Below are 12,576 nucleotides of genomic sequence, written 5' to 3'. Positions count from 1 at the left end.
TGATAGAATACGTCAGCGTTTGAAAGGTTCGAAGGAAAATATCCTCTCAATGCAAGGAAAAGAGATACTTTTTGAATCAGTTGCACATGCAATTCCTTTGTAACCTATGTCAGTTTTTAAACTTCCAAAAGGGATTTGTAAATCCATTATTGATGAGATTGCGAGATTCTGGTGGGGTCATAAGGAGGAGAAAAATAAAATGCATTGGCTTGCATGGTGGAAGATGTGTGTTCTAGAGAAGAAAGGTGGCATGGAGTTTAGGGAACTTCACAATTTTAACCTTTGTAAGAGCACATTTCTTCATGTGTGGTTTTGGTAATTGATGACAATCTCTATGGACTAATGGTTGCCTTGAGTTATATTCGAAGGATTTGTTCATAGGCACTTCTTGAAGTCCATCTGTTGGTTTCAAGGGGTTTATATGGTGACCAAGGTGGTATTCAAGGTTTTATCCAAAGATTGGTCATGTCAGAGTTGAGATTATTGCAAGCATGTCTTGAAGAAGAAGATTGTGTGAGTATTCATGTTTACCATCAAGACATCATCTTTATAAAGGGAGAAGATAAGATACATGGTTGATAAAGACTAAGTGAAAGAGTGAATCAAGTTGACCAACACACAAAAGCGTATAAAATGTATCGAGAGGGATCAAGCGACCCCATGATATGGTAAGCATTATCCATTACGCTTTGTGTACTAACCTATGGTCTACGTGAGAGTTCTATATGAGGTTAGGTATATTTCCATGGGCTTGTGTCAAGAGGAAGATCTCGTACAACCCATGGAGGATGACATCAAGTGGTGATCGTCATCAAGATTGCAGTGTGCAAGTTCAAGTGGAGCATCACGAAGATATCATGCTTGAAGCTTGTCGTCCATTGTGGTGATAATGGACTTGTGAAGATGTGTCGAAGAGTGGCTCATCCATAGTGGAGTATGGGGGAGCAAGCAACTATTCTTCGTCGAGCCAACGCAATGAAAAAAGGTGGTCCATCTTGAGGAAGTCAAAATCATCATCATCTAACTCAAGTGGACTGACTATGTGCAAGGTATAGGTTTGCCCTTGATAGGTTTTCTATTCTACCGGTTTCATGGTGGTAGTTGAGAGACCGGGTTATAGGATCGATAGACATACTATCAAGGGGGCCTCTCAAGTGAGTAGCTTGATCGTATCATTCGTTGAGAGCTCAAACCATTTGCATCCTTGCATCATCTTTCTTGGTTCTTGTTTGGTGTTTTTCTTTGTGAGTTTTAGAGCTCATGGTCATCTTCACGAGAAGCTCGAGTTCATCGAAAACGGAGTCCATATGCATCTTCTATAATGTTCTCGATGTTGGAGTTTTTTCCACGCGCTCTATCGATGGCTTTGGTGTCTCGACATTTTTCGCGTCGGACTCAGCGGTTTCTGACTCGTAGTACGGCGCGGTAGTACCGCTCCCGAGCGGTAGTACCGTCTGTTACTACCACACCGCTACCGCTCTTCCTTATGGGCCTGGAACCCACAACGGACTAAGAGCGGTAGTAGGAAGAAATACTACCTCTTATTTGTGGTAGTACCGCTCTAGACAGCGGTAGTACCGCTTAGGTGGAATTGCCTTCGTCCCTCCTTCATCTCTTCTTTCGTGGGCTTCTGCATTGCAACCTCAACGGTAGTACCGCTAGGAAGAGAGGTAGTACTGCTTCGGCGGCCCTACTGCCTCTTGGCCTCCTGCCATTGCACTGCGTGGCTGGCTCTACCGCCCAAGCAGTAGTACCGCTCTCATGAGTGGTAATACCGCTTGTGTGCGGGCTGAGGGGGTAATCGTTGGATTTTTCCCCTACTATAAAGGGGTTCTTCTTCCCCACTGAACCTTATCCATTGAGCTCGTGTTTGCTTGCCATTGTTGACCTTCTTCGAGCTTGGTATCTCTCAATCCATCCAATGATTCTTGTTAGTTCTTGAGGGAAAAGAAAGAGGATATCTAGATCCACATTTCCACCAATCACTTCTCCTCTATGTGAGGGGAACCCCTTGGGTCTTGATCCTAGAGTTCTTTGTGAGCTCTTTGTTCTTCCTCTTATATTCCTTCATATCTTTTGTTGTTGTGGTGGAATTTGAGTGTGAGGGACTTGACCACTTCGTGTGTTCTTGCCATTGCATTAGTTGCATCGGTTTGAGTTCTTCATGGTGATACATGGAAGTGAAAAGTTGAGAAGCTTATGACTCTTGGGTGCTTGGTACCCTAGAGCTTGTTCTTCTTCGGTGCTTTGGCGCCCTAGATTGGTGGTGTCTGAGAGCTCAATCATTATGGTGTAAAGCTCTGGGCAAGCATCGAGGTCTCCAATTAAGTTGTGGAGATTGTCCCGAGCAATTAAGGTCACCCCAGAGCCACAATCCATTATGGGGAAGCTTCATGTTGTCGTTGGGAGCCTCCAATTAAGTTGTGAAGATTGCCCCAACCTTGTTTATACGGATTCATTGACCGTCCTCATGGCCCCCTTAGTGGAATCACGACATCTTGTATTGTGCGAGGTGTGAGGAGATTACGATGGCCCTAGTGGCTTCTTGGGGAGCATTGTGCCTGCACACCGCTCCAAACGGAGATTACCATCCGCAAGGATGTGAACTTCGGGATACATCGTCGTCTCCATGTGCCTCGGTTATCTCTTACCCGACCCCTTTACTTATGCATTTTACTTTGTGATAGCCATATTGTTTCATGTTATATATCTTATTATCACTTAGTTGTTTATCTTACTTAGTATAAGTTATTGGTGCACATAGATGAGCCTAGTTGTTTTAGGTTTTATGCTTAACTAATTAAACGTTAGCTTTATTCCGCATTTATTCAAGTCTAAATTGTAATTATTTTAAAGCGCCTATTCACCCCCCACCCCTTCTAGGCGACATCCACGTCCTTTCAACCCTGTTATGTTAGCAAAATAGTGGCATGTGTTGTTAGTGCAAAATATTATCCTGACGAAAACATCCTGAATGTGGGACCGAAGAAGGGTTCTTCTTACACTTGGCACAACATTGTTTCGGGTATCCAAACCTTTAAATGAGCTTGTATATGGCGTGTTCGCATGGGGTAAAAAATCAAAATTTCGCAAGATCCATGGATACCATCAGGTGAAACACGGAAAGTAATAAGACCAAGGGGTGATACATTACCGTGGATGTTAACCGAATCCTCCAAATACCTCTTCGGGTGGAACTGTTCGAAGATTTTGTTGCTTGGAGTGGTACTCGATCAGGACGTTCTCTGTTCGGTCGGCCTGTCACGTGGAATTTGAACATCAGTTCGGTCATCAATGGAATTGGCCGGAGGGTCAAGGCAGTTCCCAGCTGAACACTATATGGAAACATATTTGGAGTCTTCATATCCCACGTAAAGTAAAGCATTTCGTTTGGAAAAGGTTTAGGGCAGTACTACCTTGTTTTGGAGTTCTAGCGGGACGTCATAGCCCAATAAGTGGTGAGTGCCCAATCTGTCATGTTGGGTTTGAAGACACCCAACATTGTTTATTTACTTGCGCTCGTGCTATTGAAATTTGATCTGAACTTAGTCCAGTACTTTCTCCGTCTCAAAATTCTTATTTTAAATTTATCTAGATATAAATGTATCGAGTCATGTTTTAGTATTTAGATACATCTATTTTTAAACAAATCTAAGACAAAAAAAATTAAACGGAGAAAGTATATGCCATCATAAAGGCGATTGCTGAAGACCGTTCTGGATCAGTCAGCATGGAGACCATCGGCAGGGCTCAAGGTTCTGCAGGAGAGTTGCCATTGCCCGAATTAGTTGCGGTTGCAGCCTGGTACATTTGGTGGCAGCAATGACAATTCGTGAGGCCTTGTTTGACAGGAAGGGGTTGGGGAGGATTGTGGAGGGGGGGGGGGGGGGGTCCAGAGGATTGGGTGAATCCCTTCCTTCCACCCAATCCTCTCAAATCCCCTCAATTGTCAAATCCCTGAGTCATGAGATAAGGTTTCTGAACCGCATGGGTAGGAAGGAATCGAGGGGGGTTAGAGAGGATTGAAGGGGTTTGCTCACCACAAACCCTGTCCACCAAATGGACATGCGGGGAATCGCGGGGTTTTTAATCCCCTCGGAGATAATCCCCTACAAACCTCCTCAAACCCTGCGCACCAAACAAGGCCTGAAGGGGGGAAATATTCTGGCCCCTAACCGCACCGCTAGAGCAATTAAGGTTATCTGCACTAACTTTGTTACAGCAGCAACACCTAAACATCCAGTTCGGAAGCTTGATCAGATGTGGAAGAAACCGGAGAAAGGCGCAATTAAGATAAAGGTTGATGTCTTCTTTTGCGCTGATTTTTTTCTAGAGCTACACGTGCTGTTGCTCGCGATGACAAAGGTGATTTTATTGTAACATCTACTCCCTCCTTTCCGATTTATAGGGCTCATTTTATAAACTTTAGATTTTTATTATATTAGGCTCATTTTAAGTCTAGTTGAGTTAAAGTGCTTTGAATCTCATGGCATATTTAATTTATAGAGATAAAATAATAATAATTAGTGGCTATGCATGCATCTTTTTCTACATGCATCATGCAAGTCCAATAAAAAAGAGGATGCTACATTTATTACATCGAAAATTGAATATGTGAGAAATATTTCATTGGCTAGTTAAAACTAGCGTCATCTACTTACAATTTACCTTAGTTGATGAGATTTTAGATTTGAGCCTTATAATCCGGAAAGAAGAGAGTAACTGGTTCATACCACTTTAACTCGCAGAAATATGTCAGTAATGATGACACAACTAAAATAATTGCGGCCCGAAATTGAATGATTCTCGCAGAAAGGATTGGGTGTAATTCACTGATCATTGAATCTGACAGTACGATTGCAGTGGAAGCTTTTAATCAACAAGAACTATACTTTGGTCCTGAAGCAGCTGCCATTTAGGGAGTGCAAGCAAATGGAGTTGGAGTTTGCAAAGATTTCCTTTGTGCATTGATTTCGTGAAGCAAATGAGGTAGCAGATAGCCTAACTAAAAATTCTCTTACCATTAGAACTTCGGGATTTTGGGATAGTTCTATCCCAGACTTTATTTCTCCTCTTATTATAAATGACTTATCTATTACTCCCTCAGCCTCAGTTTACAAGTCCGGCATATGTATCTAGGTCGTCAGTTTGACCAACTTAATGAGAGACATATATTATGAAAATATATTATTAAAAGCTTTAAATGTTTTATTTTCTAATGATATATTTTTATGTTAAATAATGTATTTTATATAAGTCAAATTGACGACCTAGGTACACGTGCATGTCTTTTAAACTGTGACGAGGAAGTATGCGAGGAATAAAGTCTATGTGATGTAAAACAAAACTCGCCTGTCTAGCACTTTATTTCGGCCGTGTTGCCTTCTAGTTCAGAAAAAGACCGGCCTCCGGTTTTTGGCGATTTTGAATGTGTTCATGAAATAAAAAAAATCATGGACTTATTCAAAAAAATGTTCATGGGTCTAAAAAAGTTTGCAAAATTGGAAAACAATTACAAAAATAAAACATCATAAATTATTAAAAAGGTCCATCTATTTATGAAAAAGAATTTTTTAAAAAATTCTATGAATTTGTAAAAAGTTCATTGATTTTCAATAAAGACTCATTGATTTTGAAAACAAGTGCATCGATTTTGAAATAAAAGTATATTGTTTAAAAAAATATAATATAGTTATTGATTTTTTATCGATTTTTCAAAAAAAGTATCGATTATGTAAAAAAGTTCATCATTTGTGAATAAAAGTTCATAGATTTTGAAAAAAGTACAAAAAATTGAGAAAAAAGTTCATTAATTTTGAAAAAAGACACGAATTTAAAACAATTCACGTATCCAGCAAAAAAAAGTAAAATACCAAAATAACTGTTCCAAGAAAAAAAGAAAAAAGAGGGAAGAGGGAAGAGGGAAGAGAAAAGAAGAAAAGGCGTGAAAGGGGAAACTAAACGAATCACGTGATATTGCTGGGGTGGTTACTGCAGCGAAAATACATTTTGGAGATCCTTTGTTCGACACAAAACACTCGTGAAGTGGTCTACAGTTTCCACTGTAACCGGCGCTCAAGCATTGAATAGGATTTGCCACTCAGCTCACCCCAAAAAGATTCTCCAAATGAAAATCTCATCCCAAAAAGAGAAAAGAAAACAGACCGTGAGCCGCACGCTGCACAAGCCTCCCCTACCCTCTCCTGCCGCGACCCGCGCCGCCCCGCCACGACGGTGGGGCTCCCCCTGGTGCGACTTTTGGGCTGCATGAGGGTAGCGGCAGCGACAGCCTACGTGCACCAGCACGGCAACGGGGACTTTACGAACCCCGGGGCTCGATCGGTCCTGTTTGGCCTGGTGTGTCCCTACCGCCATGTTTGATCGACACCCGCTGATGGCAGTGGAGGACGTGCTCCAGGTGGCGGCGCTACTGCCATCCTTTGGTTCCAATGTCTTGGTGTGCTCTTGTCGTCATGTCCGGACAACGACCGTCTTGGACGGTGGAGCTGGTTCCCTCTTGCGTGGTTGCCCTCCTGTCGGACCTTGTCTACGGGTGGTTCGCCTCAGACTGATCGGCCTGGCTACATTGGCCATGGTGAGACGACGATGGTGACTGCAAGACCGTGGTGGCGTATGTTGGTGGCTGGCATGCTTGGCGGAGCGCCTCTGATTGTCCAGAAGGTGGTGGTTTGGGGGTCGGGAGAAATCCTTGTGATTTGACACCGACACGTTGACGTTTGAGAGTGTCACCCTTTCTTCCTGGACGGTGTCGGGTGTACCTCCTCCCCTCTCCCCGAAGCATACTGGGGGAAACCCTAGGACCTGTCCAGGCATCAGTGTCGTTGTTGTCACTATCCTTCTTCGAGGTGCTTCTTGGTACGCGATGAATCAGAGTGCTGGGATCGTGGTGGGAATATTTCGAAGGGGACGCAGCGGTTGCGAGTCATTGTTGTTTTCGTTAATCCACCGATGTAGGCATTGTTTTTTCTTTCTTTTCTTTTAGGCGTGCATGTGTTGTTTGCCCCAGCCGTGGTTGTATATATATATATATATATATATATATATATATATAGCGGGCCGAAAGCCTATTTCGAGGAAAAAATCACTGTGTGTTTGCATCTCTGATAGTTGAGCATGTTGTGTGAGACGCAACTATTTCTCAGCTAGTCTCTATGTGTAAGTTGCCTGAATTTGTTTGGTGCAAATCACCTTTTTCCTCTATATTAGACTAACTAGTACTTCATGTGTTTCTAAATATAATTTTTCTTTTAAATATTAGAAAACTACATACAAAACAGAATGGATGAATCTATATTCTAAAGTATGTCTATATACATTTGTATAGTCTTTTCATAAAATCTTTAAAAATACTTATATTTAGAAACGAAGGAGTATCACCGGGTCTCTACTTGTGCAGCACGTCTTCATGCATGGATGTGATCCATGCGGTTAGGCATCTTAGACTAGGCTATGCTTATTGACCCGGCTGTAATGACTCAAATCCTATCTTTTCCTTTGAAACAATCTTTATAATTTGTAACCACCTCAATGAGTACTACGGGATTTACATTCTAGCAATTTAACACCCAATAAACATAAATAAAGACTAATACAGAACAAAAAATTAATTCTTCTAAGGTAGGATGAACGATGGGCATTGGTATTACCCTAAAGAAGAAAGCAATGTTCCTTTTAAATAAAAAATGATAAAAAATTGCACATGATTTAATAGAAAACTGATTCACAATATGCAAGAATAAATATACAGTAGCACAATTTTCGGACAATATTATGATTTGCACATGTACATGAAACTTAAGTGTATATGCCACTAGTGGTTGGGACACCGTCATGGTGATATCTCAAGGAGAAAATGTGAGACTTTATGGTAATGCACACCTCTTCATTGGTGATTAGTTTTCTCCAAGGAAGTGAATATAGGATACCTTTTTTCCGACAGCAAATCCCTGATCCTAGCTCATTACTTATGGTTTACGTTGGTCACCTGACCTTGCAAGAACCATATAGGTTGTTTATCCAACCATAGCAATTGTTAAGACACACCTTTATACTAGCATAACCTAAAATTTATGATAATCAAAGTGAAATTTGTAATTGCCCCTATTTACTCCCTCTCTATGTCCATCTAAACCCTTTCAGAAGGCTTGGATATGCGCCGTGATGACATGAAAAATGCTTGCCTACTAGTAGAATGATGAGTCGTTTGTATATGAAGCGATATGGGTCAATCACTACTCGACCAGTTAACAACTTTTTGATTCTTTATAAAATAGAATGCATTTTTATGCAGTAATTATAAAAACATTATCAAAAAGTAGTTCAATAATAGAAATGTATTTATAGAAATGTTGATGTGCTTAAAATAATTGTTCATGTATTTGGATAATTGTTCATCTCATATTTCAATTCGTTCACTACATACAGAAAAATATTCACAAATTTCAAAGAAGAAGCTCACGCATTTGAGAACACTTGTTTATATCAGAATATATATTAATATTGAAAAATATCAACATATTGTAGCCTCCTCACTGCCCCAATAAAATATGGAAACAGGTGAAAATAATTAAAAGTAAAAAAATGAAAAAGAAACATAAACAATAAGTAAATGTAAAAGAGAATAGAGAAAAGAAATGAAAACAAGTTCTCGACTTTATAGGGCCCGACCCAGCCACATGGTGACATGGGCATCACTTCATTAGCAGCATATGGAATTTGGACCATATGTCATATGAAAGTTGAAGGCAATTTTTTGTCTCATAAAATGGGTCTCATTCCTTTGTTGAAATTAACCGCTCAAACCCATGGTGGTTTGAAAAAAACATATTGTGAGACATGGGATTCAAACCTATGTCACCAAAGCACTACGTTGAATCCCACCTTTGGCCTAGCAACCAACTCTTTTCTCTAATGATCTTGAACACATCTATTTAAATTCCCTGCAAGTGAACCTAATTAAGCCCATTAGTTGCCCAATTCAAGGAAACACTTATGTTTAACCCATTTTGTAGTACACTAGAAATAGAGACAAACCTTGTTATGCCATTTCTTCAAATCATCTATTTGTTGGCCATACACTTGGTGGCTTTCTTGTTTCACTGCTATATTTTTCGTCCATATGCTTGGTGGGTTTCTTGTTTCACTGTTATATTTTCCATGGGAGAAATATTGTTGTATTACCCCATAAGAGGTTATTGTGCTTGGTTGTGCCACTAAACACTTACGATGGCATGTATGTCTTGCATGCTATGGTCATGTTTATGAGATGAATTGAGTTGGCTTGGCCAAACATCAACTCCCACGATACCCTAGGAAACATAGCGTCGTCGCTTATGTACTCTCTTACCCGACTTCCTCGCCCTCTTTTTGTCGATTATGATAGAGGGGACATGAATCCCGTTGTTTCAGTTCGATGGTGGTATGGTTATGATTCACTTTAGTTTTTGGCCTGCGGTCTTGGGTGGCGAGTCGATGGTGTTGCCATCTGCATGAAATAAGTTGTTCTAGCCTTGTCCTCATTCCATTCATGCAACCTAGCATCGTTGGAAGGGAGGGAGGTGTGTGTGTGTGGTGGTGGTGCAAATGTCTTAGTACCCTATCTTACGAAGCAGACAACATGAGTGTGTCTCTTGATCGTCCAGCTCCGACCGATGGAGGTTGCTACCCTGAGCCTTGTTGTAGAGTGTGTGAGGTTTGTGTTCTCCGATTTCGTTTGGCCCTACTTATGGCACACTGTAGGCTCTCTCTAGATATTTCTTCTCTGGGATGGAAATTTTCTGAACAAATCACGACCGTCGGCATCTTCTGCTTTCCATTGATGACTTCCTGACCGCTACAACAATGTTATCACACTCCAATGGTGATCCAGATGTCCATAGGTGGCACCGAGTTCTACCAACAACATGATACCGGTGAATGCGGGAGGAAGAAGAAATCAACACCCCCACTTCTTGGATGCATTTTAATTATTTTTTCTTGTCCACATGACCATTTCTATTTGGGTTGTGAACATTAGGATATCACCTTTTTCATTTGTTCATATATGTTTTTGAAACGCCACCCATATATTAATTAATTCAAACAAATGTTCATAAAATCATTCGTTACAACTCTTGCCACGCAGGGCAGAACACTATTAATAAGAATACCATCAGACCTATTAATAAACATAAACTTCACAATCTCATGCGCTACCAAATTCACCTTCCTATTTATCTTGGTGATGTTTAAGTTCGTCATCATCTTGGAAACACTCAACGCTTGCTACTTCAAATCAACAAGGTTTGACCTATCCAGATTACCATTTCCAAATATGGAAGCCACAAAAGAGCAGCCAGTTTCCAAAATAATGGGCTTGTGAAGGGTGTTACCGATGTAAAGGCGTGAGATGGTCACACGAAGTTCTGCTTCCTCAGCAAATAAACGAGCACCAATATAATCCTAAGAGGAAACAAGAACTTCTCTAGTATGATTTTTGACAACCATCCCTATGCTCCCAACACTGATGGTCTCCACAAAACTTGCACCAACGTTAATTTGAAGAATTCTGACGTGGGAGGCATGTAACGCCCAAGATGCGGTCCTATCCTTATTTTGGCGGGGGGGGGGGGGGGGGGGGGCTAGACAGGGATAACCCTTGATTTCCTCGGGTTCATATTGGAAAACCTCAACCTCAAGATAGCCCAAAGCATCCTCTAAATCCTTCGCACAAGACGCTTGAGAAAGGTAAAACAAATCCAGCAAGGCCGCCCGGCGTGTCGACGAACCCGATAGGAGCCGCTTATCTCGTTCTCAAGACACGACCGGATGGGACTAGCTACGAGTAAAACCAAACCTCGAATTTCCTCGTGGTGGCCCCGTAGGCAGCCCATTTGGTCCAACACCATCATCACTGGCCCCATGTATTATGTTGAATTACTCCTCGGGTTCATGCTGCCTTATGTTTTTCAGTATTAACAAAATTATTATGTTGGGAAAATATAGTACCATTGTTGGGCCTTGTCACACGAGCTTTATCCCAAAACGAGAATCTAGGGTGTCCCCATAACGACCCCAAGCATGTTAGGAGCGCTCATTTATGGAACATAACACCGGTAGCCGAAACTAAGGCGGCAAAGGTGGAACAAAACATCAGGCTAGAAAGGCCAATCCTTCCTTTTTTACCAAGTATATATGTGCATTAAATTAATTAGCAATAATATGGTGATATAACAAGGAACCCATGTTTGCACATTGAAGCAATTGCACCTGCAACTAGCAACGCTATCCAATGGTTAAGCAAGTAGTAACATAGCCAATAAGTGGTTTGCTAGGTTGTAGAAGGTTGGAGGTTTCATGGCAATGTTGAGAGGCTGACATTTAACAGGTGGTAGGCAACGAGACATAACGAAAGAAACGAGATAACTAGCATGACAATGATAGTAATGGTATGTAGGGAAATGATCATCTTGCCTGTAATCGTGCTTGGAAGAAGAACGACTCCGTGAAGCAGACGAACCATCGTAGTCGAACGGGTCCTCACATTCTGACATGCTTGCGGAACTCTATCGAGAAGAAGCAAATCGGAAAAGAATCAACACACGATATTCACCACAGCACATGCACGACATGATGCAATTCACATATGATGCATGATCAGTTTCAAATATGCACGACACGGCATGATAATTCAGACAAACAAACACTACACATTAAGTGAAACTCAATATGCAACGAGTTGCATATTGACGAAGCTCCATATTTAATTATTTAGTTCACTCCCGTTTATTTACACAGTAATATTAAATGTTGTTAAACATGGCACAGGGTGAAGCACAAATTAAACTACCTATCTAGGCATTTTAAATAAGGCCGAAAACGAGATATAGCATCTCCGAACTGACCCATGCGTTAACTTCTAAATCTGTACAAATTTGTCCTAATCACATTTTATGTTTGTTAAACGGCAAAACAAAGGGTTTTACATGATTCTACTCGTCGTTCTAGTCCATTAACATATATGGCTCATCTCCAACGGAGCTACGGTTAAATAAGTACGACGTGAACCGTTTCTATCATGTTGACACACAAACCAAAGCAAATAGCACGCCTAACAGTTCTAAATATTCATGGGAGTTGGAAAATATTAATCTATGCAAAATTCTAGCCAAGTTACATATATTAATTGCTGCGATCCGACGCACGGATTAAAAACTACAGACGTTTGAAAATATGCTTTTTTCCGTGAAATTAATAAATCCGAAAAACCTAAATAAAAACTGAATGGGCCAAATCTGATTTGGGCCTAACTGTTGGAAATATGCCCTAGAGGCAATAATAAATTAGTTATTATTATATTTCTTAGTTCATGATAATCGTTTATTATCCATGCTATAATTGTATTGATTGGAAACACAATACTTGTGTGGATACATAGACAAAACACTGTCCCTAGTAAGCCTCTAGTTGACTAGCTCGTTGATCAAAGATGGTCAAGGTTTCCTGGCCATAGGCAAGTGTTGTCACTTGATAACGGGATCACATCATTAGGAGAATCATGTGATGGACTAGACCCAA

This window comes from Hordeum vulgare, chromosome 7H, assembly GCF_904849725.1.
Source record: "Hordeum vulgare subsp. vulgare chromosome 7H, MorexV3_pseudomolecules_assembly, whole genome shotgun sequence".
Classification (NCBI taxonomy): domain Eukaryota; kingdom Viridiplantae; phylum Streptophyta; class Magnoliopsida; order Poales; family Poaceae; genus Hordeum; species Hordeum vulgare.
This window is presented reverse-complemented; position numbering follows the sequence as displayed.